Source organism: Oncorhynchus mykiss, chromosome 28 (assembly GCF_057628025.1).
Source record: "Oncorhynchus mykiss isolate SJ-2025 chromosome 28, ASM5762802v1, whole genome shotgun sequence".
NCBI classification, from domain to species: domain Eukaryota; kingdom Metazoa; phylum Chordata; class Actinopteri; order Salmoniformes; family Salmonidae; genus Oncorhynchus; species Oncorhynchus mykiss.
Window position 1 is genome coordinate 17,030,874 of NC_143049.1, and position 25,221 is coordinate 17,056,094.

The 25,221-nt window shown below is 43.1% G+C and overlaps 2 long non-coding RNA genes across 3 annotated transcripts in view; both read right to left on the reverse strand.

The window, feature by feature from the left end:
- LOC149970784 (uncharacterized) overlaps positions 1-25,221 on the reverse strand; it is a 461,672-nt gene that overhangs the window by 18,921 nt on the left and 417,530 nt on the right. The gene's annotated exons all lie outside the window — the stretch shown is intronic.
- LOC149970785 (uncharacterized) overlaps positions 12,343-25,221 on the reverse strand; it is a 33,543-nt gene continuing 20,664 nt past the window's right edge. Inside the window, exon 2 of one of the 2 annotated variants that reach the window (XR_016492855.1) lies at positions 12,343-13,575. This is a non-coding gene — a long non-coding RNA (uncharacterized LOC149970785). The remainder of the gene's footprint in view (positions 13,576-25,221) is intronic. The other variant, XR_016492854.1, reaches the window with a different exon arrangement.

Below are 25,221 nucleotides of genomic sequence, written 5' to 3' on the forward strand. Positions count from 1 at the left end.
GTAGAATGTAGTTCCGAGCCGAAAACGTGACAATTAACTACAATGACCATAATCCATTGTGCCTGTACTGCCCTTTGTTATTCCCATATATGTACAATAGATGACTGATAATGGTGGGCGCTGTGTTGAAACCACAACCATTCCATCTTGGCACTCCTACACCATCATAAAAAATATTTTGCAAGCTATAGAAATGTACTCAACACCGATGAGAGGGATATAGACAGTTTGTGAGATAACTCTACCCCATTGACAGCTGTATAACTTGGGAATTAGCAGTCTTGAAAGTATGCCCTATATATTTTGAAGAACTACTACAATTGTGATTTCGTCAGATAGCTTTGCAGCTACTAGCTTGCCAGCTAGCTAGCTACTAGCCACACATAATAGGATGACTCGTTGAAGAGCACAGAGATAAAGATTTAGATGGTTGTCTGGCTGGCTGGTGTCTTGTTTTGCTCGCTTTGTACAAAATAATAAAATGCAGTATGACAGGATCTTTCTAAATGCAGCTCTTTTTTAGCTAGCTATAACTGGCATGTTCATGTGTCTCCGGCCATGATCAACTGAAAAAGACCTCACGACCTGGGTGGTATTCACCAATCATAGCGCAGTATGAAACGACGGTTAGAATGCAACCAATTACAATTCAGCATGTTGACACATATGCTATTATAGCTGGCTGCTACTGCCTGAGCAGAGATGAGATGATGACAAATAAATTAAATAATAGAAGTCATAAAAAAAGTTAAGACAATGGGAGGTTTTTAATGTTTTGGCAATTGAATGTTCTCAATATTTGGCTTTGGAATTCCAATTAGAAAGCAAAAAAAAATGTATGTTGTTTTTTAAAATCAAAACCAAACTGTGAAAACAGTTTTTTTTAACCAAAACAAAACCGAACCGACCTGAAAAAGAACTAATCGCTCAGCCCTACCAAGCTAGGCCTACCTTTTCTCCGTGTGCCCAAGGATTTACTATCTGTTTTCTCTGGTAGCAGATTGACAAAACATGAAGAAACTAGCCAAAGATGACTCATAATCTTGTTATTTTCAGTAAGACTGCATTATACCCGGAATCTTTGTGCATAGCTCAGTGGCCGTGACATACTCAAATCTTTCACTCATTAGCACTGCCCCTTTCATGATTTAATAGATTGAAAACACTCAAAGCTGAGCGGCACACATTAGCTTTCAATAGCTCCTTGATTTGAATAATATTCAAATCAACACATCAGGGCTTGGCCCTCGACTCGAGTGCATAGCTCTTCCTCTCAAATATCAAAGATCAAGACAAATATCTCAATTGCTGTTTATTATGTGCTAGATCTTAGTCAGGGGGCCGGGAGACATGTTGAGGTGTGTCTTAGTTTGGATGCCCACTGTGTACCACCTTACTCTTTCTATCAATCCTACATACATACTACAGTACCTTGCGCACATCATAACCCCTGTTGTACTAAGGAACACCTTATTTTCATGTAAATAAACTGGTCATTATATTTTAAAGTTGGAGGAAAAGTGCATAGCACATTCAGTAAGATACTATAAGTAGGTAGCCTTTGGACATGTCTTAGAACTGGACCTCTACCAGCACCAGTCCGTACACAGTGCATTCTGAAAGTATCCACATTTTGTTAAATTACAGCCTTATTCTAAAATGTATTAAATGCATTTTTTTCCTCATCAATCTGCACCTGAAACCCCATAATGACAAACAAAAATATATTTTTTAGAAAGTATATATAAAAAATAAATAGTAATACCTTATTTACATAAGTATTCAGACCCTTCGCTATGAGACTCGAAATTGAGCTCAGGTGCATCCTGTTTCCATTGATCATCCTTGAGACGTTTCTACAACTTGATTGGAGTCCACCTGTGGTAAATTCAATTGATGTGACATAATTTGGAAAGGTACACACTTGTCTATATAAGCTCCCACAGTTGACAGTGCATGTCACAGCAAAAACCAAGCCCTGAGGTCGAAGGAATTGTCCGTAGAGCTCCGAGACAGGATTGTATAGAGGCACAGATCTGGGGAAGAGTATCAAAAAAATGTCTCCAACATTGAAGGTCCCTAAGAACACAATGGCCTCCATCATTCTTAAATGGATACAGTTTGGAACCACCAAGTCTCTTCCTAGAGCTGGCCACCCGGCCAAACTGAACAATTGGGGGAGAAGGGATTTGGTCAGGGAGGTGGCCAAGAACCCGATGGCCACTGACAGAGCTCCAGAGTTCCACTATGGAGATGGGAGAACCTTCCAGAAGGATAACCATCTCTGCAGCACTTCACCAATCAGGCCTTTATGGTAGAGTGGTCAGACAGAAGCCACTCCTCAGTAAAAGGTACATGACAGCCCGCTTGGAGTTTGCCAAAAGGAACCTAAAGGACTCAGACTATGAGAAACAAGATTCCCTGGTCTGGTGAAACCAAGACTTAACTCTTTGGCCTGAATGCCATGCGTCACGTCTGGAGGAAACCTGTCACCATCCCTACGGTGAAGCATGGTGGTGGCAGCGTCATACTGTGTGGATGTTTTTCAGCGTCAGGTACTGGGATACTAGTCAGGATCGAAGGAAAGATGAATGGAGCAAATTACAGAGAGATCCTTGATGAAAACCTTCTCCAGAGAGCTCAGGACCTCAGACTGGGGTGAAGGTTAACCTTCCAACAGGACAACAACCCTAAGCACACAGCCAAGACAACGCAGGAGTGGCTTCGACAAGTCTCTAAATATCCTTGAGTGGCCCAGCCAGAGCCCGGACTTGAACGCGGTTGAACATCTCTGGAGAGACCTGAAAATAGCTGTGCAGCAATGCCCCCCATCCAACCTGACTGAGAAGGGGAGAAACTCCCCAAATTACGGTCGTGACAGGCTTGTAGTATCATACCCAAGAAGACTCAAGGCTGTGATCGCTGCCAAAAGTGCTTCAACAAAGTATTGAGTAAAGGATCTGAATACTTATGTAAATGTGATATTTCAGTTTTACATTTTTTATACATTCGCAAAAATGTCTAAAAACCTGTTTTTGCTTTGTCAATATGAGGTATTGTGTGTAGATTGATGAGGGAAAAAAATAGATTTAATCCATTTTAGAGTAAGGCTGTGACGCAACATAATGTGGAAAAAGTCAAGGGGTCTGAATACTTTACAAATGCAGTGCTCAGGGGAGAGAGGGCAAGTTTGGCCTGGTGGTTTGTAACGCACAAGCCTCCTGGAGGCCCGCACAGGATCTCTCAGCAGGTGAGGAGAACCAGGAAGGGCCAGCACCTTCGGTATAAGATCTTTCAACATGGTGCATGCCTCCAATGTCTCCATGGACTGTACTGTGGCAACCAAATCCTCATACACTTTTAATACATGTGTTCTACTAATCAAACCAACCAGGCTGTAAACCTGGAGATTGGAGAAATCTCCATATACTCTGTAAGAGAGCAATGAAATTCAACCAAAAAATTGGAGACACCTTGGAAAAGCCACGCACGCTTCCCCCGTGTTGGAAAGATTCAGAATTTCCTCAATGCCGGCCATAAAAATATGCCGACATTTAAGCTATTGTTGATATTTCACACAATGGTGGAGTAAATGTTTGTTTGGATGTCTATGCCAATATATGTTCATGTCATCATCACCAATCAACTTCATTAAAGTACAGATCAACTATAATGTGAAATTCGCCTCACTAGCAAGCATGCTAGATAATGCTAGGTATTGTAATGAGTGCGCTGAGAGTATAGCGAGTGAGTAATAAATGAACAAAACAATAAACACGAAACTCAAACAATGCACTGACATGAAAACAGTCAATAACACCTGAGGAAAGCACCAAAGGGAGTGACCGATATATGGAAGATAATCAAGGATGTGATGGAGTCCAGGTGAGTGTCATGAGGCGCTGGTGCGCTTGACAATGGTGACAGGTGTGCGGAATAATCAGCAGCCTGATGATCTAGAGGCCGGAGAGGGAGTATATGTGACAGGTATCAAAAGGCAATCCAGTAGACACTGGAAGCTATAGTGAACGTCAATTGGTCAATAGCACCGAAATGTCACAGTGTATTTGCGTAAAGTTAAACTTTACTTCTGTTCTCGCTCCCTCGCCCATGCTCGCATTGCCCAACGGTCCCCCGCCCACTTTGCTTCCCATCATTGAAAATGATTGGGGCTTCCGTTGTTTCATCGCCCACATCGTGTTATGTGGACACGGTCTGCTACATTGAAAAACGGCTTTACCTACCATCACCGATTTCGATATGGCTAGCTTTGCTACCAGCTCATGAGTTAGAATTTGGCAGCCAGTTTTTCTAATCCTAAATAATATCCAGCAAAAACAGCCAAATATATCAACATCGGATTTTATTAACTACATTGTGGGCCTGTTAGAATGTTATTCAAATAACTATTTCCATCTCTGCTTCTCTCTCTCTCTCTCTCTCTCTCTAACTGAGAGAGGGCTTTTCAGAGTGGATTTTTTTTTCTCGCAATATGCTACCAATTATTCAGTAAGGTTCTGGAGAATACTAAAGAGAGGCAGGGCATGTGAGGATATCAAAGATAAAACGAATACTTTATCCTGCAGCACCATTATATTTCATGTCGCTCTGCCGTCAATACATTTTAAAGAAGATGCATTACTGTCCAATTAATATCCTAAATACAAATGTTACATGCAAGTCTGACTGATTAATGCCTTTAAACAACTTACTAAAATGTGTATTAATAACATGATTTAATCATCTTTTAATAAGTGGTCATTAAAAACGTAAAAATATTGCTTCTCTAATGCTAAACCTTTCTTCTGAACTGATGAAGGTTTCTCTTCAGTACCAAAACCATCACTATCAAACCCTTCAAGGCAGCTGTGGAAAGACACACTGACCTTGTTTCCAACATATATCACCGTGGTAACATCTGTCTGTATGACAGCCAGGTGATAGACACGTGACTAAAGCTGCCTCTGAGTCCCTGTTAGCCAAGTGGTAAGGTTCTCTAAGTCGCCTCTGAGCTGTAAAACAAATTGCTCACACACCCGAAACCTTTCCCAGTCTAAGTAGGAGTACGACAGCACGAACATGTGCAGCTGATGGAGGGAAAGGAGACAGTTTTTTATAGCAGTCAATCGAAAACTGCTTCAATCCGGAAAACAGAACAGGGCTCCTACGCATTAACATAAACATTGATAATGACTTCTTCTCACAGGGAAAGGGGGCCCACAACATGTTTTCCACAATAGCAGGTACAATATCCAATTATGTACAGATGTTAACTTCACACAGCGCTGCTTCGCTCACATCTGTTTGTTAGAGGGAGAGCTCATTAGGACAAGGGAGTTTTAAACCCCCACCATCAAACACAGCTTGGCAAATTTTATGACAGCATGTTGAGCATTTACAACAAACATCCCTGACTCTTGTAAAATTTTGGGTCTTTGGAGTTGATGACTTAGAGAAGTCTTGTAACGATCGTCTTCGGGAGAAAGAGCAGAGGACCAAAGCGCAGCGTGGTAAGTGTTCATAATTTTAATTAAAGAAAGCACTGAACACTGAATCAATACAAAAATAACAAAATGAACGAACTAAACGAAACAGTCCTGTTGACATACACACGTAACACAAAGACAGAAAATAAACACCCACAAAACCCAGGTGGAAAAAGGCTATCTAAGTATGATTCTCAATCAGAGACAACTAACGACACCTGCCTCTGATTGAGAACCATACTAGGCCAAACACAGAAACCAAACATAGAAAAACAAACATAGACTGCCCACCCCAACTCACGCCCTGACCATATAAACAAAGACAAAACAAAGGAAATAAGGTCAGAACATGACAGTACCCCCCCCCCCCCCCCAAAGGTGCGGACTCCGGCCACAAAACCTGAACCTATAGGGGAGGGTCTGGGTGGGCGTCTGTCCGCGGTGGCGGCTCTGGCGCGGGTTGTGGACCCCACTTCACCACAGTTTTTCTCTGCTTCCTCAACCTCCCCCGTGGTCTCTTACGAGCGGCGACCCTCGCCGCCGACCTCCGACTGAGGACCCTAGCCATGGGTCCCGAATGGACGGGAGATTCCAGCAGCGCCGGAGTGAAGGACGACTCCGGCAGCGCCGGAGTGAAGGACGACTCCGGCAGCGGCGGAGTGAAGGACGACTCCGGCAGCGCCGGAGTGAAGGACGACTCCGGCAGCGCCGGAGTGAAGGACGACTCTGGCAGCGTCGGAGTGAAGGACGGCTCCGGCAGCGGGAGACTCCGGCGGCACCGGACAGTCGGGAGACCCCGGGAGCTCCGGCGTGAAGGGCAATTCTGGCATCGCCAGCGTGACAGGCAGCTCTGACAGCACCTGGCTGACTGACGGCTCAGGACAGACTGGCGGCTCTGGCGGCTCAGGACAGACTGGCGGCTCTGGCGGCTCAGGACAGACGGGAGACTCTGGCGGCTCAGGACAGACGGGAGACTCTGGCGGCTCAGGACAGACGGGAGAATCTGGCGGCTCAGGACAGACGGGAGACTCTGGCGGCTCAGGACAGACGGGAGACTCTGGCGACTCAGGACAGACGGGAGACTCTGGCAGCACAGGACAGACGGGAGACTCTGGCAGCACAGGACAGATGGGAGACTCTGGCAGCTCAGGACAGACGGGAGACTCTGGCAACGCTGGAGAGGAAGGCTCTGACAGCACTGGACAGGCGGGAGCACCTGTAGAGAGAAGACGGAGAGACAGCCTGGTGCGGAGGGCTGCCACCGGAGGGGTGATGCGTGGAGGTGGCACTGGATAGACCGGACCGTGCAGGCACACTGGAGCTCTTGAGCACCGACCCTGCCCAACCTTTCCTGGTTGAATGCTCCCCGTAGCCAGGCCAGTGCGGCGAGGTGGAATAGCCCGCACTGGGCTGTGCTGGCGAACCGGGGACACCATGCGTAAGGCTGGTGCCATGTACGCCGGCCCGAGAAGACGTACTGGAGACCAGATGCGTAGAGCCGGCTTCATGACACCTGGCTCGATGCCCACTCTAGCCCGGCCAATACGAGGAGCTGGAATGTACCGCACACGCACTGGGGACAGCGTGCGCTCCACCGCATAACACGATGCCTGCCCGGTCCCTCTCGCTCTCCGGTAAGCACGGGGAGTTGGCGCAGGTCTCCTACCTGTCTTAGCCACACTCCCTGTGTTCCCCCCCAATACATTTTTGGGGCTGCCTCTCGGGCTTCCTTGTCAGCCGTGTTCCCTCGTATCGCTGGCTCCTCTCTACGGCTGCCTCTGCTCTCCTAGCTGCCTCCACCTGTTCCCATGGGAGGCGATCCCTTCCAGCCAGGATCTCCTCCCATGTGTAGCAACCCTTCCCATCCAAAACGTCCTCCCATGTCCAGGAGTCCTGACATTGCTGCTGCTGCTGCCCGTTACCACGCTGCTTGGTCCTTTTGTGGTGGGTGTTTCTGTAACGATCGTCTCGGGAGAAAGAGAGGAGGACCAAAGCGCAGCGTGGTAAGTGTTCATAATTTTAAAAAGCACTGAACACTGAATCAATACAAAAATAACAAAATGAACGAACGAAACGAAACAGTCCTGTCTGGTGACATACACACGTAACACAAAGACAGAAAATAAACACCCACAAACCCAGGTGGAAAAAGGCTATGAAATGTATGATTCTCAATCAGAGACAATTAACGACACCTGCCTCTGATTGAGAACCATACTAGGCCGAACACAGAAACCAAACATAGAAAAACAAACATAGACTGCCCACCCCAACTCACGCCCTGACCATATAAACAAAGACAAAACAAAGGAACTAAGGTCAGAACGTGACAAGTCTCTTCTACTCTGACATTACACTCCAGAAATGAAATTTAAGAATCCAGTTTGTACTGTATGATGTATTTCACATTTTTGTATGTAAAAGCCAACTGATGCAATTGACATTTTCCAACATTTCAGTATTGTATAAAAGATTGCTACATGGTCTGATACGAACATTATGACATGTTAACATGTATTATAACACGTATTATATATTTTCAGCAGTATACCCTGGTGGATACTGACTAGTGCCACGTCATATTGAAATGTGAGCTGGGATGCCTGAAATTCTTCCCTGCGAAGTCTGCTTGACACCATGGTATCTTTGAAAATACCCCCCTTGCCCAAATTACTAAAATTGCAAAGTAGACATTTCAAAGCGTCAAGGACACAGCAGGAGCATGTGTGAAACCACTTTTATTTCATTAGAGTATCAGGACACGGGATGTCGAACGGAGGTCCCACGCTGCTAATATAATTGGCTTCTTGTAAGGCAGGGCAGAAGCATGACATTGTGCTCCCCACGAAATAAAAAAAAGTTTATTGGCTTGACTTGCACATATGCTTAACTATATTTCTGACAAGTTACAACTGTGCCATATTATTTATGTCCTTTCCAATAAACAAAGAAGAAGGGTTGCGAGTCAGACAGTGCTTGTTTCCACGTCACTGAGGGATTAATTGATTTGAGCGGAATTCTCAACAACTTCTTAGTTAGCAGTAAACTAAAAATAGTGGCCACTGGGGTGGCTTTCAGAGCGGCTTTCCATCCAGTCACAACTCCCGAGCCCAGCAGCCCTTCGGTTAACAGCATTAATCACTGTAGAGTTGAATGGCATTCTTTAATTTACATATACAACGTAGTGTGTAAACCGTACCCTCTATAAGGTTCTGGTATGCACGGAGGCAGAGAAAACATGACCTTTAAAACCTGCTTTGTCGAGCAGATCTGCTACTTGCACACACTGCAGTACTACTATACACAGCCCTTTCGCAACGCACAGACCCTTTAGAATCAGGTTGATTGAGCGTTGCCCAAAATGGTTCAGGCCTATCTCACATTCTGAAGCCCCGGGTTAGCCCGTTAAACAGGATGGTCTACTAGGCTCAACAAGCACTTGGCTACTCTGGCTGGCAGGGGGTGGCTGGCAGGGCTGGTTCAAACTCAATGACGCGAGACTGGAAGTTTTTATAAGAGCATGGCTCGTTGTGATTGACTGCTGTCGTAATGCTCATTAATTAAGTTTTGCCACGATGCCACCCAGGGCGTATAATGCTTGAATTTGAGTCAAACAAAAGGGAAAGTGGTCTACTGCATGGAAAGGCAGAGGTCAACCAGTCTCTCTGTGTCCTCTCACTTTTTAGCTCAGCTGAATGCCCCCATTGTTGTGGGAATTGAGCGATAGAAGGCATTATTATCTCTTTGAAGGAACTTTTTTCCTATTCACAATGTTATTGGGCCGGATGCTGATAGGGGAAACTTGTTGAATGATCAGAGAAATTATATTCAACATTTGTCTTTATTGTTATTTACAGAAAAAGAAGTCCTGGATGCTTCAATAGGCAACAAGAAGTCCAAATGGGCTGACCAATTGGATCCTGGTCTGCTTAAGTTTTCAGCGCCCAACATTGTTGGCTCAATAATCCACATTTTTTATTTAACATTGTTATCAGGAAATATTCCAAAAGTTTGGAAATCAGCTCTTCTGCTGCTACTCCATAATGACAGGGATAGTAGAGATGTTAATAAGTATAGCCCCATTTCAGCGCTTCCTTGTCAAGCTAAGAGACAAAAAAATGGAGCCGACAGAGAGAGCTGCTTCGCTTCTAGTCCTTGGGAAACTTTGGAGGATTTCGTTTTTTTAATGTATCATTTCTTACATTGTTAGCCCAGAAAACTCTTATGTGTTATTACATACAGCCGGAAAGAACTGTTGGCTATCAGAGCGGGATAAACTTACCAGCACTACGACCAGGAATAAGACTTTCCAGAAGTGGATCCTTTGTCCGCACCACCCAGGGCATTTGAACTGATTCCAGAGGCCAACCAAAAACAACACCACTGGAGAAGAGGGAGCCAGACCGGTCTTCTCGGCAGACTTAGGTGGCGTGCTCAATTCCCACTGCTTCTGAGTATATTACTTGCTAACGTCCAGTCCCTAGATAACAACGTTGACTAGATCAGGGCAAGGGTTGCTTTCCAGACATCAGGGATTGTAACATACTCTGTTTCACGGAAACATGGCTCTATCGGGATATACTGTCGGAGTCGGTGCAGCCACCTGGATTCTCAGTGAATCGCACCGACAGGTATAAACATCTCTCCAGGAAGAAGAAGGGCGGGCGTGGGTTTCATGATTAATGACTCATGGTGTAATTGTAACCACATACAGGAACTCAAGTCATTTTGTTCAACTGACCTGAACTTCCTCACAATCAAATTCTGACAGTATTATCTCCCAAGACAATTCTCTTTGGTTATCGTCACAGCCGTGTATATCCCCCCCCTCAAGCCGATACCACCCCAAGGAACTTCATTGGACTTTATGCAAACTGGAAACCATATATTCTGGGGCTGCATTTATTGTAGCTGGGGATTTTAACAAAGCAAGTTTGAGGAAAATGATATCTAAATTATATCAGCATATTAACTGTAGCACTCCCGCTGGAAAAACACTTGACCATTGCTACTCTATCTTCCGTGATGCATACAAGGCCCTCCCCCGCCCTCCTTTCGTCAAATCTGAACATGACTCCATTTTGCTCCTCCCTTCCTATAGGCGGAAACTCAAACAGAAAGCACTCGTGCTAAGGACTATTCAATGTTGGTCTGACCAATCGGAATCCACCCTTCAAGATTGTTTTGACCACGCAGACTGGGATATGATTCAGGAAGCTTCAGAGAATAATATTGATGTGTACACTGAGATGGTTACTGATTTCATCAAGAAGTGTATAGGAGATGTTGTATCCACTGTGGCTATTAAAACTTACCCTAATCAGAAACCGTGGATAGATGGCAGAATATGCGCAAAAACTGAAAGCACAAAGCACAGCATTCAACCATGGCAAGGTGACGGGGAATATGCAGAATGCAAACAGAGTAGTAATTCCCTCCACAAGGCAATCAAACAGGAAAAACGTCAATATCGAGACACTGACGTCGCAGACACCAACGTCTTGCTGCCAGACAAGCTTAACACGTTCTTTGACCGCTTTGAGGATAACACAGTGCCACTGATGGGGCCAGCTACCAAGGAATGTGGTTCCTTCTCTGTGGCCGATGTGAGTAAGACATTTAAACATGTTAACCCTCGAAAGGCTGCCGGTCCAGACGGCATCCCTAGCCGCGTCCTAAGAGCATGCGCAGACCAGCTGGCTGGTGTGTTTACAGACATATTCAATCTCTCCCTGTCCCCACATGGCCACCACTGTTCCTGTACCCAAGAATGCAAAGGTAACTGAACTAAATGACTATCGCCACATAGAACTCGCCTCTGTCATCATGAAGTGCTTTGAGAGGCAAGTTAAGGATCATATCACCTGACCACCTTAGACACTGAGCTGTCAATTTTTTTAAATACTTTTGATCATGCTATTTTATTGAGTAAGTTGTCCTCGATAGACCTGAGTTCTGACCCCTGTTTGTGGTTTCATGATTGTCTTAGTGACAGAAATCAGGCAAGTGTGATTGATGGGGTTAAGTCCAAATTCCTTGAAGTATAGAGCCATGAAAAGTATTTGCCCCCTTTCTAATTTTCTCTGTTTTTGCATATTTTTGATATTGAATGTTATCGAAACCTAATATTAGATAAAGGGAAATTGAGTTTACAAATAACAAAACAAATGTATACTTATTTAATTTATTCAATTAACAAAGTTATGCAACACAATCAACATCTCGCATTTGAAGTATATATATATATATATATATATATATATATATATATTTTTTTTTTTTTGGTATACTTGAGTATACTTGTAATATATTTAAAATATACTTTTTTTTATCTTGGGTTAAAACAGGCAAAACTAAATACAGTTCTCATAAGATTGTTTTAGATGGATTGCATCTTTACTCATCAAATGGTTCTATAATCAAATGGGTCCCTACATACAAATAACTTGGAATTTGGATTGACAATGATTTATTGAAAAAAAAAACATACAATTGAGCTTGTTAAGAAACTAAGATTTAAAGTGAACTTTTTTACAGAACCAGATTTAGTCTCTCTCTAGTCAGCAGGAAGCAGATTGTGCAGTCAAACTTTCTACCTGTTCTTGATTATGGTGATACTATTTATCAAAGTGCAGCTTCCTCTTCTCTTGAACCCTTGGATGACGTTTGTCAGGAGACAGGAGACAGTTTAATTAATAGAAGACTAATTGATCAGATATAAAAATATCTGAAGAGTTATATTCTGAAAGTTATAACTTTGTAATTTGAAGACTTTCTGTGGTGCTCGGACTTCCTAGTTACAGTAATTACATTTACATGACTAGTTTAATCACGTAATAACAATTACAGAGAATTGATTTGATAAAATAACAGTCTTCACTTTTAATGATGCCAAAGACACGACAGTACACAACACACAACACAGTACAAGACACAACACATTAGCATTCCAGTCCTCTTTTGATCCATAATACTCTCTTTCCTATGTAACTTGTCAATTCATAAACAGCCTACAGTCAACCTCCTAGAGCTATCCCCCTACTTTTTTCAATTTCCGCCTGAAGACATACCCAAATCTAACTGCCTGTAGCTCTGGCCCAGAAGCAAGGATATGCATATTCTTGGTACCATTTGAAAGAAAACACTCTGAAGTTTGTGTAAATGTGAATTGAATGTAGGATAATATAACAGAATAGATCTGGTTTAGATAATACAATGAAAAAACCGTATGTTTTTTATTTTGATTGTTGTATCATCATCTTTGAAATGAACAAGATAAAACAAACATTCAGATAGGATGATGGGGACAATTTCAGTGACACATTTCAGAGGGAACACTACTTGTGCAAAGTTTCAGAATGATAACTTCCAAAATGAGTGTGCTACATGACATTTATCATGAAGTCACCCAGGTGTCCCACACAAGTAGCCCAAATGTACCCAAGTGGCCAAATTGGTGAAGGTATACATTTTGAAACAAATAACTATATACAAAATGCCAAAATGGTATTCTAACACACACCCACCCCCCAAAAAAAATTTGAGAAAAAAAAATGAAAAAAATACATACATACATTTACAAAATAACATGGGTAACTATTTACACACTTTCAATTTGGAAGACCCTCAGTCCCCTATGAAATCAAATGTATTTATATAGCCCTTCGTACATCAGCTAATATCTCAAAGTGCAGTACAGAAACCCCGCCTAAAACCCCAAACTGCAAGCAATGCAGGTGTAGAAGCACGGTGGCTTCTACACCTGAAAGGCCAAAACCTAGGAAGAAACCTAGAGAGGAACCAGGCTATGAGGGGTGGCCAGTCCTCTTCTGGCTGTGTCGGGTGGAGATTATAACAGAACATGGCCAAGATTTTCAAACGTTCATAGATGACCAGCAGGGTCAAATAATAATAATCACAGTAGTTGTGACAGGACAGCACCTCAATAGTAAATATGAACAGTTTAGGGTTCCATAGCCGCAGGCAGAACAGTTGAAACTGGAAAAGCAGCAAGGCCAGGTGGACTGGGGACAGAAAGGAGTCATCATGCCAGGTAGTCCTGACTCATGGGCCTAGGGCTCAGGTCCTCCTAGAGAGAGAAAGAGAGAATTAGAGAGAGCATACTTAAATTCACACAGGACACCGGATAAGACAGAAGAAGTACTCCAGATATAACAAACTGACCCTAGCCCCCCAACACAAACTACTTCAGCATAAATACTGGAGGTTGAGACAGGAGGGGTCAGGAGACACTGTGGCCCCATCTGATGAGACCCCCGGACAGGGCCAAACAGGAAGGATATAACATCACTCACTTTGCCAAAGCTCTACACAATATTGTGCTGCTGAGGTATAATAAACAGATATATATATATATATATAGAGAGAGAGAGCGAGAGAGTACAGGGAACATAAGGTTGAATATATTATTATACACCTGCTAGATCTACTGTCTCTTTTATATTATGACATTTCAGCTAGATCTACTGTCTCTATTATATTACAACAGACCAGCTGTATCTACTGTCTCCATTTCACTTTTGGCCATTGTGGTGGGCCTTCCCTCCCCTCAACAGCCTCAAATAGGCTATTTCATGTGGGTTGGGGTGTTGCGGCAGACACATTTCATCACTTTTCATTACATTTCATTACATAATTTCATCACATTACATTTTTATATATTGCTTCTAAAATTAAAAAAAAATCACAAATAATATTTTATATTATTAATTTCAAACAAGGGCATTCGCATGAGAAGAACTTACCAGTCCAAAATGGTGACATTGTTCCTCCTCTGCAGGCACCGTTACAGATTATACACAGTGGCTACAACGGTGTCCTCTCCTTTCAAAAAATATTCCTCCACTTGGGAATCGCTAAATTAATCGTCCTACAACAATCTCTGTCTCACTTTTCCGATCAATTTCATCTAAAATTGTCTGTACATCTGTATATCTTGACTTAGATTTAGATTTCCCTGACTTAGTCGCCATACTGATTGATATATAAACAGCTGAATCTGCGCGTTTACCAAAACAATGCTGTGTGTAAAATGCGTAGCTCCTTCCGGAATAAAATTTCAATAGCGAATGACTCTCTTTACTTTACCTCAGCTCATTGGCTATCTACCCAGCTAGATTTCAAGACGATCAGTGGTCATTGGGTTAAAATACAGTCAATCAACGAAACAGTGGTCATATCATTGGTGCACAGTGATGTCATTACTTGTTGTCTTCAAATCGGTTTCTTTCAGTCAATACGTCAATATGGCCCATCAGTTTTGGTTGTGTTACAAACAAACCAGTTGATTGCAATGAAACCAAACATGACTGGAAAAGTCACGTTTTGTGTGGGTTATTTACCTGGAATGTGTCGTCGAAAATGGAATGAGACGGAATTCACGACACCAGCGGTTCACAAAATGTTTCGTGTTTAAACAAAATATCATTCATTGTGTAACAATGAGCATTGGGATTGCAAACAGATGAAGATCGTCGAAGGTAAACAATTTATTTTAATGCAGTTTGTGATGTTGATACGCCTGTGCTGGTTGAAATAGTTGTTTTTTATGGCGCTCTATCCTCAGATAATCGCATCGTATTCTTTCGCAGTAAATCCTTTTTTAAATCTGACAATGCAGTTGGATTAGCATGATTCTAGGCTTTCGATACATGTGAGACATTTGTATTTTCATGAATGTTTAACATGACTATTTATGTAGCGATCACCGTCTGTTGTGGAATTTCAGCCCGCTACCGGGTTCCGTGCTTAAGTGAGAACTGAAGCTTGCCTGTATTATTAGGCCACCTCTGGAGACCGTCTCCCATTCCTCACTTCCCTCATCAACTCATACCTGACAAGTCAAAATGGCCTGAGCTGCTCTCCTCCTCAAGAAACCAACACTCAACTCATCTGACTTCAACAAATATTGACCTGTATATGTTCTTTATTTTCTTTCCAAAACACTTGAGCGTGCTGTCTCTGATGAACTCTGTCGTTATCTTTCTCAGAACGATCTTCTTGACCCTAACCATTCTGGCTTCAAGATGGATCATTCAACAGAGAATGCTTTTGTGATAGAATTGAAAGTGAAAGTGATCTGAGTTTGATTGGTTATACCTAGGAATTCCTATAGGGTCGCATGGGGCTTCCCAGCTCACTCATTACAAGTGACTTGAAGCCGAATCTCGGTGTGATTTATTAACATATTTCCCCCTTTCAGGAGTATAACATTTTGGAGGCTCTGCTAAAATGCACATAAGATCATCTACACGACCCTTAACCGACAACATTCATCAAATTCAACTCAGGCAGATGACAGAGTGTGACAGACGGCTATAGTGGCGGTTTCACAGACACTGAAAAAGGAGTGCGTGCAAACTGAGATCAGAGTGGACATCAGGGAGCAGCAAGCTCCATTAAGTAAAAGAGAACCCTCACGAAAAGTGTTGTCAACTTTTTTTTCTAGTAAAATAGAACCAGCATTAGAGGAAATGCAAATAGAAGTGAAATGAGCATTGTATAAACTGACGAAAGACAATGTCATTGAAATAACTTATCAAGACCAAACTAACTAGGAACATGCGCATGACACAATGGGAAGAAGTAAAAGACCTAGAGGACGATGGTACGTCTGAACTGTTGAACCTTATAAATGAGATGCAGGAGTTCAGTTCAACGGACGAAGCGAATAAAAATGAAGAAAACGAAAAACTACAAACCGAGCTACAGTAATTAAGGCTTTCACTAAATCAAAAGGAAAGTGAGATGCAGGAGCTTGTTATTGACAAAAATGGAAACGACACTGACACAAACCAGGCCCCGCCCCCTCCTCAAAACACAGTGCAAATTCACTCTTTGTATGGCACAAATAGTTCAAGACAACAGGTGAATCAGGCCAAAAAGACAGACTCACATTTTCCAGCCTTGCTCACCAAATCGAAAACAGACTGAATAAATGGTATCCAGAGATAGAAATAGTGGATGCAGTGGTAAGCATCTGGGAGTGGTATTGGTATTGCATCTGGGATGCAAATGTGGAACTATCTGGAAGAAGTCAGAGTTGACTCTACCCACACTGAGGAGAATACTGCAGTCTCACTACCAAGAGAAGGGTGCAAAGGAACTGTGAAGCCAACTCGCATCAGAAATATAAAGAAGCAAAGAGAACCCACAAAACATCCTAATCCGTTCCTTAGATCTGAGACGCAAAGTCTGGTCTTAAGTATGACCCAGCACTGGTCTAGAGCAGGTTCATGCATCCTGTCTGGTCTACAAAATGACAACACAAGAACGTACATGCAGCCATACCGCTTAGACACAAAAACTACAGATGAGCTGTTCCTAGAGAAACTGAATGCTGCATGTGCTGCATGTGCTAGCGAGACAAGGAAACAGAACAAAAGAGAAACGGCTATGCCACATTGGCCCGGCACTGTCCAATCAGCTCAGACTGATGAGGCTCTTGTTGAAAAGAAATGCCCGCCCCAACAGAATACACCAAAACTTCCCCCTGAACTGGTATCATAGCTAAAAGAACTGAGGTCTGACATGATGATGTTAAAGACCTTGAGTGCTGAAGCCTCACAAATCAGAGAATCCATACAACAACCGGTGTTTATACCGCAGCAATGTGACAGCATGACAACGCATTATCAAGCACAAGTCCCACCGCAGCAGCCCTGGCCAGCTTGTGGCCTGGGACGGATGAGGGAAACCATCCAGGGCCATCAACAGCAATTTGAACCACAGGTGAGAGAAGTAGCCCAGTTCCAGCAGAGATATGCACCACAGCAATACAGTGCACCCGCAAACCGTGCCCCTTTGAGAACGTGCTTCCACTGTCAACACAGCGGATCAGAGGAGTGCTGCCAGCACTGTTACAGATGTGGGAGCAGCGACTACTTTCTGGCAGGCTGCTGGTTCAGATGAACAAGGCCAACGAGAGAGGCCCCTTTAAACGATGACAGGTTGCCCCCGTGGGACAGGGAGTAACCATTCACACAGACACGTCCCAACACTGTACAACCTGTGGAATGAGACAAAAGGGCAATTCACTGAAACAGTGCTCTTCCTGTAAGATCAGTGCTCTTCCTGTAAGAATATCAAAAGGAACACTGGGCTGAACACCGGAAATACTGCACAGAGACCGTACTCCTGTATGAAGACGAATGTAACAAAGAAGACTTCTGCTGAGGTAAGCCAGCCTTCTACTGTAACTGCCTTAGTAGGAAAACAGTGCTTTGTTGAATGCTGTCTACAGGGCCAGAGAACTCAAGCCTTGTGGGACACTGGCTCTACGGTGTGTATCATTGATGAACTGTGGAAAGATGAAAACTTACCTGGTGTTAGGCTGAAAAATGTTGCAGATATAATTGACTCACCTAACTCACTACAGATATTGTAGTAGCTGCCAATTGAATGAACATGCCTTATGCAGTTTGGATAGAAGTGACTTTCAAACTGGCCTCAGAGGCAACTGACATTAAATAACTAGTCATCCCAGTGCTCGAGATGAAGGGCTATCTCATCCAATTATTGGCATTAATGTGATTGAGCAATCGTCAACAACAATGTACAGCTAGGAGGCACACGCACAGAGCAGTTAAATGAGACAGTGAGAATGGCCTTTCCTAGCCTAAAGAAAAACAATGTCCAGGCCTTCATAGAGCTAGTGACTGCTGAACAGTCATACGAGCAGCTGGTGAAACGCACCGGACACCACACTGATCTTTGAGCCTGATATTAACCCTCAGTGGCCTTTAGTTCTATGCGACTCTTAGTAAAGCTGAGAAAAGATGCCTCTCCACATGTCATCCTGACACCAATGTATCCTGCCACCACATGTCATCATTGATGTTCAGAACGTCACAGACCATGACATCATGTTAACAGGGTGAACTGTAATTGGCACTGTGCAGGAAATGAAGTCAGTGTATCCTGCCTTCAACACCCCCCCCCCCCCCCTTGTTGCTGTCAATAGAGTTCAGACAGAGTGAAAATACTGAAGACTTATAGGATCCTCCTGTTGATCTGAGGTACCTCGACACTCAGCAGCAACAATTCATTCACCAACTGTTGAGAGAGGAATCATGGACAGCCTTGGAGAAAATTCCTAGGTTTTCACCCTTGGATCAGGGACAAGCATATCACTAGGAGTCCATGGCAAAGGAAAGCAGCCTTTGTGACCCCATTGAGCCTGTATGAGTGGGTTTGGTTTCCGTATGGACTCATGAATGCACCAGCAGCCTTCTAGCACTGTATGGAGGAATGTTTGGATGGCTTGAGAGATGAGACCTGTGTCCCGTATCTGGACAACACCCTCGTCTTCAGCAAGAACTTTGAGATCCATGTCAACTATTTTAGAAAAGTACTACAGAGACTAAGAGAATGTGGGAAAAAGCTGAAGCCCAGCAAGTGTGAGATATTCAAAGCGGAGGTCCGCTATTTAGGGAGAATAGTGTCTGCTGAGGGAAGGGACAATCGATCCAGCTGATACTGCAGCAGTCAGAGCTCTGAAGGACAAAAGACCAAGTACAGTAGGAGAGCTCAGAGAAATCATGGGGTTGCTAAGCTACTATAGGCAATACATTAAAGATTTCTCACACATTGCTAGCCCACTCTACAACCTGCTCACAGGGCCCCGTGAAGAAGTTACAGGAACACACAACAAAGCAAAGAAATGGCAGACACAGGGGAAAACATGGGGGAGTGCTCTCTCACAAATCAATCACGTAGGCTGATAAGCATCAACAGATAATGGAGCGGCTGATAGACCATTTAGTACAGCCTCTTGTACTATGTATCCCAGACTTCTCAGAGCAGTCTATCCCTCACACAGACACATAAAACAAAGGTTTAGGAGCTGTGCTGTATCAAAAACAAGATGGATAACTGCGTGTGATAGCCTGTGCGTCTCGGACCTTGAATGCACCAGAGAAATACTACAGTCTCCACTCAGGAAATATTTGAGGTTCTAGTCCTGTACTGGTCAATCACAGTAAAGTTCCGCGACTACTTATACTACAGTATGCATTGACCTTCACAGTGTACAGTGACAACAATCCCTAACCTACGTCTTGTCGATTGCCAAGCTGAACGCAACAGGGTGCAGATGGATTGCAGAACTCGCCAATTTCCATTTCACTATCAGATGTCTTCCATGCAAAGAGAACGTTGAGGCAAACAGTTTGTCCAGAATGCCAATAGACATGGTAATACTGATGAGAGAATGTTCAGAGAACATCGGACTCATTTGAAGCAACTGCACTGGCCATCGAAGCACAACAAGGCTCCAACATATCCTGGTCTCCACTATGTATAATCAACAACAGGACAACTCCCCACCATCTGCAGAGGAATGGAGAGGTTGAGCGCTTTAATAGAACATTATTACAGATGCTCAAGATACTCACAGACAGACAGAAAACAAACTGTAAGGAGTAACTGAACAAGCTGCTGTATGCGTTGTCGTGTCTTTGGCTATGCCGGATTAAGTGATATGACATGCTATTCTATAAAATAATTTATCCGTAATTAATATCACCTGATTGAGCTAATCATGTAAATGTAATTAACCAGAGAGTCGGGACCACGAAATAATATTTATAGAGCTGTTATCTTCCGAATAAACTCTGAAAGACCTAGTAATATTTTACATCAATAGCAGTCAATATCAGTCGTCATCTCACTTCAGTCTCATCTGAAAGTTGTAAATTCTTGGTTATCTGCAAGAATCCTGGCTAACAATTTGAATCAGCAATACAAAATTGGGTTTAATAATTTATTTACTAAATACCTAACTAATCACACAGAATTACACATACACGTAATTAAATCATATCTTGATTACAAATTACGTCATAAAGGAAAACGTCCCTAGCGGGCGGAACAGATATGACAGCTTGTTACACAAAAGAAAAGGGGCTGGGTTGAGTGAAGGAGTGGGAAGACTGATGAACAAAGGGAAGAAGCTGGGCTATCGTAAATACAGTATCTTATGCATTCTAAATTACCGCCCATATGGAAAAGGAAAATGCAATAAATATTTACTCAGGGCTGCGCTTCAGTAGGTTGGTGGTAGATGGAAGATCGTGTTGCCTTTGAAGAATGTCTCTGGTGGTCAATTGGATAAGTTGTAGTAATGTCGTTGTGTGATAGACGGGATACTCTGTATGTTCCTTCCTAACCCTCGTTTGCAGCAGCTGTTGCTAACTCAACGGCTAGGAGGTATCACTTCTGTAGTGAATAAGAGTTCAAAGTTCATACCATTCTCAACCAAAGCTCACACTGATGTTGGCTTCGTTCTGTAGTTATTATCTGAACCATTCTGACATAAGACTGTCATCCTCACATCATCGGAACAGGAAGTTATGTTGTCATCAAGGGCTTATATAGGAAGGGAGAGTGGGCGTGATTGAAAAGTTTTATAGCCCATATCCCTTCACAGGGCGGGCCACTGATTGAGCAGCCCTATCTTATGAAAACCCAAATGTCACATTTTAGCCCATCACAAATAATTTCCTGTTCAAACATTTAAATTGAACAACAATTTCATGTGAATCCGATAATTCTGATGTGTAGACTTTCCACTGTAGAGTGTATGTCTTCTTATCATTGATGAGATGTCTCAGATGACAATGGAACTGACATCATATTCATTAAGTACCAGATTACCAGAATATAGTTCATTTCCCCCCATCTACTGACGTTCCCAGAATCTCTATGTTAACCAAGGGTTTTGCAAATGTAACATCAGTAGGTTAGAGAGAGGAAAAAGGGGGAAAGAGGTATTTATGACTGTCATAAACCTTAGCCCCAGGCCAACATCATGACAGCGTATTTTGCATTCGGAAAGTATTCAGACCCATTGACTTCTGTTACATTCTGTTACATTCTGTTACGTTACGTCACAACCTTATTCTTTAATTGAATAAATTGTTTTTTCCCCCCCTCATCAGTCTACACACAGTACCCCATAATGACAAAGCAAAAACTGTTTTTTAGAAGTAAAATATATATATATATACACAACCGGGCAAAGGTTTTAGAACACCTACTCATTCAAGGGTTTTTCTTTATTTTTACTATTTTCTATATTGAAGAAATGTAGGACATAACACATATGGAATCATGTAGTAACCACAAAAGCGTTAAACAAATCAAAATATATTTTACATATGGGATTCTAGCCATCCTTTGCCTTGATGACAGCTTTGCACACTCTTGGCATTCTCTCAACCAGCTTCATGTGGAATTCATTTCAATTAACAGGTGTGCCATCTTAAAAGTTAATTTGTGGAATTTATTTTCTTCTTAATGTGTTTGAGCCAATCAGTTGTGTTGTGACAAGGTGGGGTGGGGGGGGGGGGGGGGGTATACAAAAGTTAGCCCTATTTGGTAAAAGACCAAGTCCATAATATGGCAAGAACAGCTCAAACAAGCCAAGAGAAACGACAGTCCATCATTACTTTAAGGTATGAAGGTCAGTCAATACGGAAAATGTCAAGAACTTTGAAAGTGCACCATCGAGAACATCCTGACCGGTTGTATCACCGACTGGTATGGCAACTGCTCGGCATCTGACCGCAAGGCGCTACAGAGGGTAATGTGTATGGATGGGATCACTGGGGTCAAGGTTCCTGCAATCCAGGACCTATATACTAGGCAGTGTCAGAAGAAAGACCAAAAAATTGTCAGACTCCAGTCACCCAAGTCATAGACTGTTTTCCCTGCTACTGCACGGCAAGTGATACCGGAGGACCAAAAGGCTCCTTAACAGCTTCTACCCCCAAGCCATAAGACTGCTGAACAATTAATCAAATGGCCACTGAACTATTTACATTGACACCTCCATTTGTTTTGTACACTGCTGCTACTCGCTGTTTATTATCTAAGTATGGTCACTTCCTCCCTACCTTCATTTACAAATTATCTTGACTAACCTGTAACCCCGCACATTGACTCGGTTCCGGTACCCCCTTTACAGTATATAGCCTCGTTATTGTCATTTTATTGTGTTACTTTTAATTTTTTATTATTTGGTAACTATTTTCTTAACTCTTTCTTGAACTGCACTGTTGGTTAATGGCTTGTAAGTAAGCATTTCACGGTAAGTTCTACACTTGTTGTATTCGGCACAGGTGACAAATAAAGTTTGATTTGATTTTGGACTTGATTGATTAGACAAAATAATGTATAAAGAGCCATATAAGGTAAAATGCAAAAGAGCCATACAAAGAATGTCAATCCAAAGAATGTCAAAAGAGTTCCATGAATGCAATTTTCCAGTTAAGTGTTAGGGGGCGCTATTTTAATTTTTGGATGAAAAACGTTCCCGTTTTAAACAAGATATTTTGTCACAAAAAGATGCTCGACTATGCATATAAAAAGAATAAGAATAATTTTGCACGCCCAATTTTTCAGTTTTTGATTTGTTAAAAAAGTTTGAAATATCCAATAAATGTCGTTCCACTTCATGATTGTGTCCCACTTGTTGTTGATTCTTCACAAAAAAATACAGTTTTATATCTTTATGTTTGAAGCCTGAAATGTGGCAAAAGGTCGCAAAGTTCAAGGGGGCCGAATACTTTCGCAAGGCACTGTAATTAAGGTCAATGGTGATGTTATTGGGGCGATAAATAATTCTGAAGGGGAGTGTGTCATAGACTTAAAAGTGCCTTTTAATAACAACAAAATAATGCAGAATCATAATGTGTACCCGTAAGAAATATGCTATTCATTTATCTCAATGTTGATTATATGATCTGTGTGCTCTATTGATGTCTGATCTGAGTTTGATTGGTTATACCTAGGAATTCCTATAGGGGTGCACAGGGCTTCCCAGCTCACTCATTCCAAGTAACTTGAAGCCGAAGCTACATCTCTGTGTGATTTATTCATATATTTCCCTCTTTCAGGGGTATAACACTCTTCTCTGTGTCACGGAGGCTCTCCGCACTACCAAAGCTGACTCTCTCTCCTCTGTTTTCATCCTCCTAGATCTCTCCTCTGCCTTTCGACACAGTGAACAATCAGATCCTCTGCTCCACCCTCTCAGGGCTGGGTGTCTCAGGCTCTGCACACCGCTACTACCAGGTGATGTGAAGAGGATCTGTGTCTGTACCTCGTACTTTCACTACTGGTGTCCCTCAGGGCTCGGTTCTAGGCCCTCACCTCTTCTATCTATACACCAAGTCACTCGGCTCCATCATATCCTCACATGGTCTCTCCTGTCATTGCTATGCAGATGACATTTTTCTCCTCCTCCCCTTCTGACACCCAAGTGGTGACACATATCTCTGCATGCCTGGTAGATATCTCAGCTTTGATCTCAGCCCACCACCTCAAGGTCAACCTCGACAAGACGAAGCTGCTCTTCCTCCCTGGGAAGGCCTGTCCGCTCAAAGACCTTTCTATCATGATTGACAACTCCACAGTGTCGCCCTCCCAGATTGCAAAGAATTTTGGCATGACCCTGGACAACACCATGTTCTCTGCAAACATCAACGTAGTGACTACCTCCTGCAGGTTCATGCTCTACAACATCCGTAGATTACGACCCTACTTTACACAGAAAGCAGCGCAGGTCCTAATCCAGGCACTTGTCATCTCCCATCTAGACTATTTTAACTCTCCGTTGGCTGGGCTCGATGCTTATGAGATCAAACCCCTGCAACTTATCCAGAATGCTGCAGCCCATCTGGTGTTCAACCTTCCCAAATGTTCCTATGTCACCCCGCTCCTCCGCACACTCCGCTGGCTTCCAGTCAATGCTCGCATCCACTACTAGACCATGGTACTTGCATACGGAGCAGAAAGAGGAACTGCCCCTCCCTACCTTCAGGCTATGCTCAAATCCTATACCGCAACACAAGCATTCCATTTGCCACCTCTGGTCTTTTGGCCCTGCCACACCTATGGGCGGGCAGGTCCTGCTCAGCCCAGTCTAAGCTCTCCTCTATCCTCCCACCACAATGGTGGAACCAGCTTCCCCCCTCAATCTAGAACAGAGTCCCTGCCAATCTTCCGAAAGCACCTAAAACCCTACCTCTTCAAAGAGCATCTTAAATAATCCCCCACCTCACCTAAAAAAAAGAATCCCTGCCCTCTTCTAGCTCAGACTTTGCTGATAGCTACTTTATTGAGGAAAAGTGTACTTATTATGCCTTGATATGTGGTTGTCCCACCTAGCTATCTTAAGATGGAACTGTAAATCGCTCTGCTAAATGACAAAATGTCAAATGTAATTATATAAATATGTGTATTATCCCTTGTTCGTAACATCAAACAGACAAGAGCAGACAGCGGTGGACTGACTCAAGCTCTCAGCAACAAACCCTCATGTTTATCAATGAGCACCACAGAGTGGAATTACATAAAAAAATCCCCCCAACTCACAATCTCACTGGTGTCACACTAACAACTCCTCTCCCATCCCGGTATGGTAGTGCAGAAGCCTGTTATCCTCCCCAACATGGCCGCTGTGGCAACTATTAGTATCAATCAGATCACAGTGGAGATGGAAGGGCAATTGAAGTGAAAATGAGGCACAAATCAGCCCTGCTAAACATAATAGAGACTTGTGTCGGTTCCTCCTCCTGCACTCTCTCCCCCATCCTCCCTCCCTCTCCCCAGTGTGTCCACAGTGTGATCGGACGTAGCTGAGAAGGAAAGTGTTGGGTTAGGCAGACAGACAGTAGTCCCAGCTGGAGGCAAATGCAGAGAAGGAGAGAGA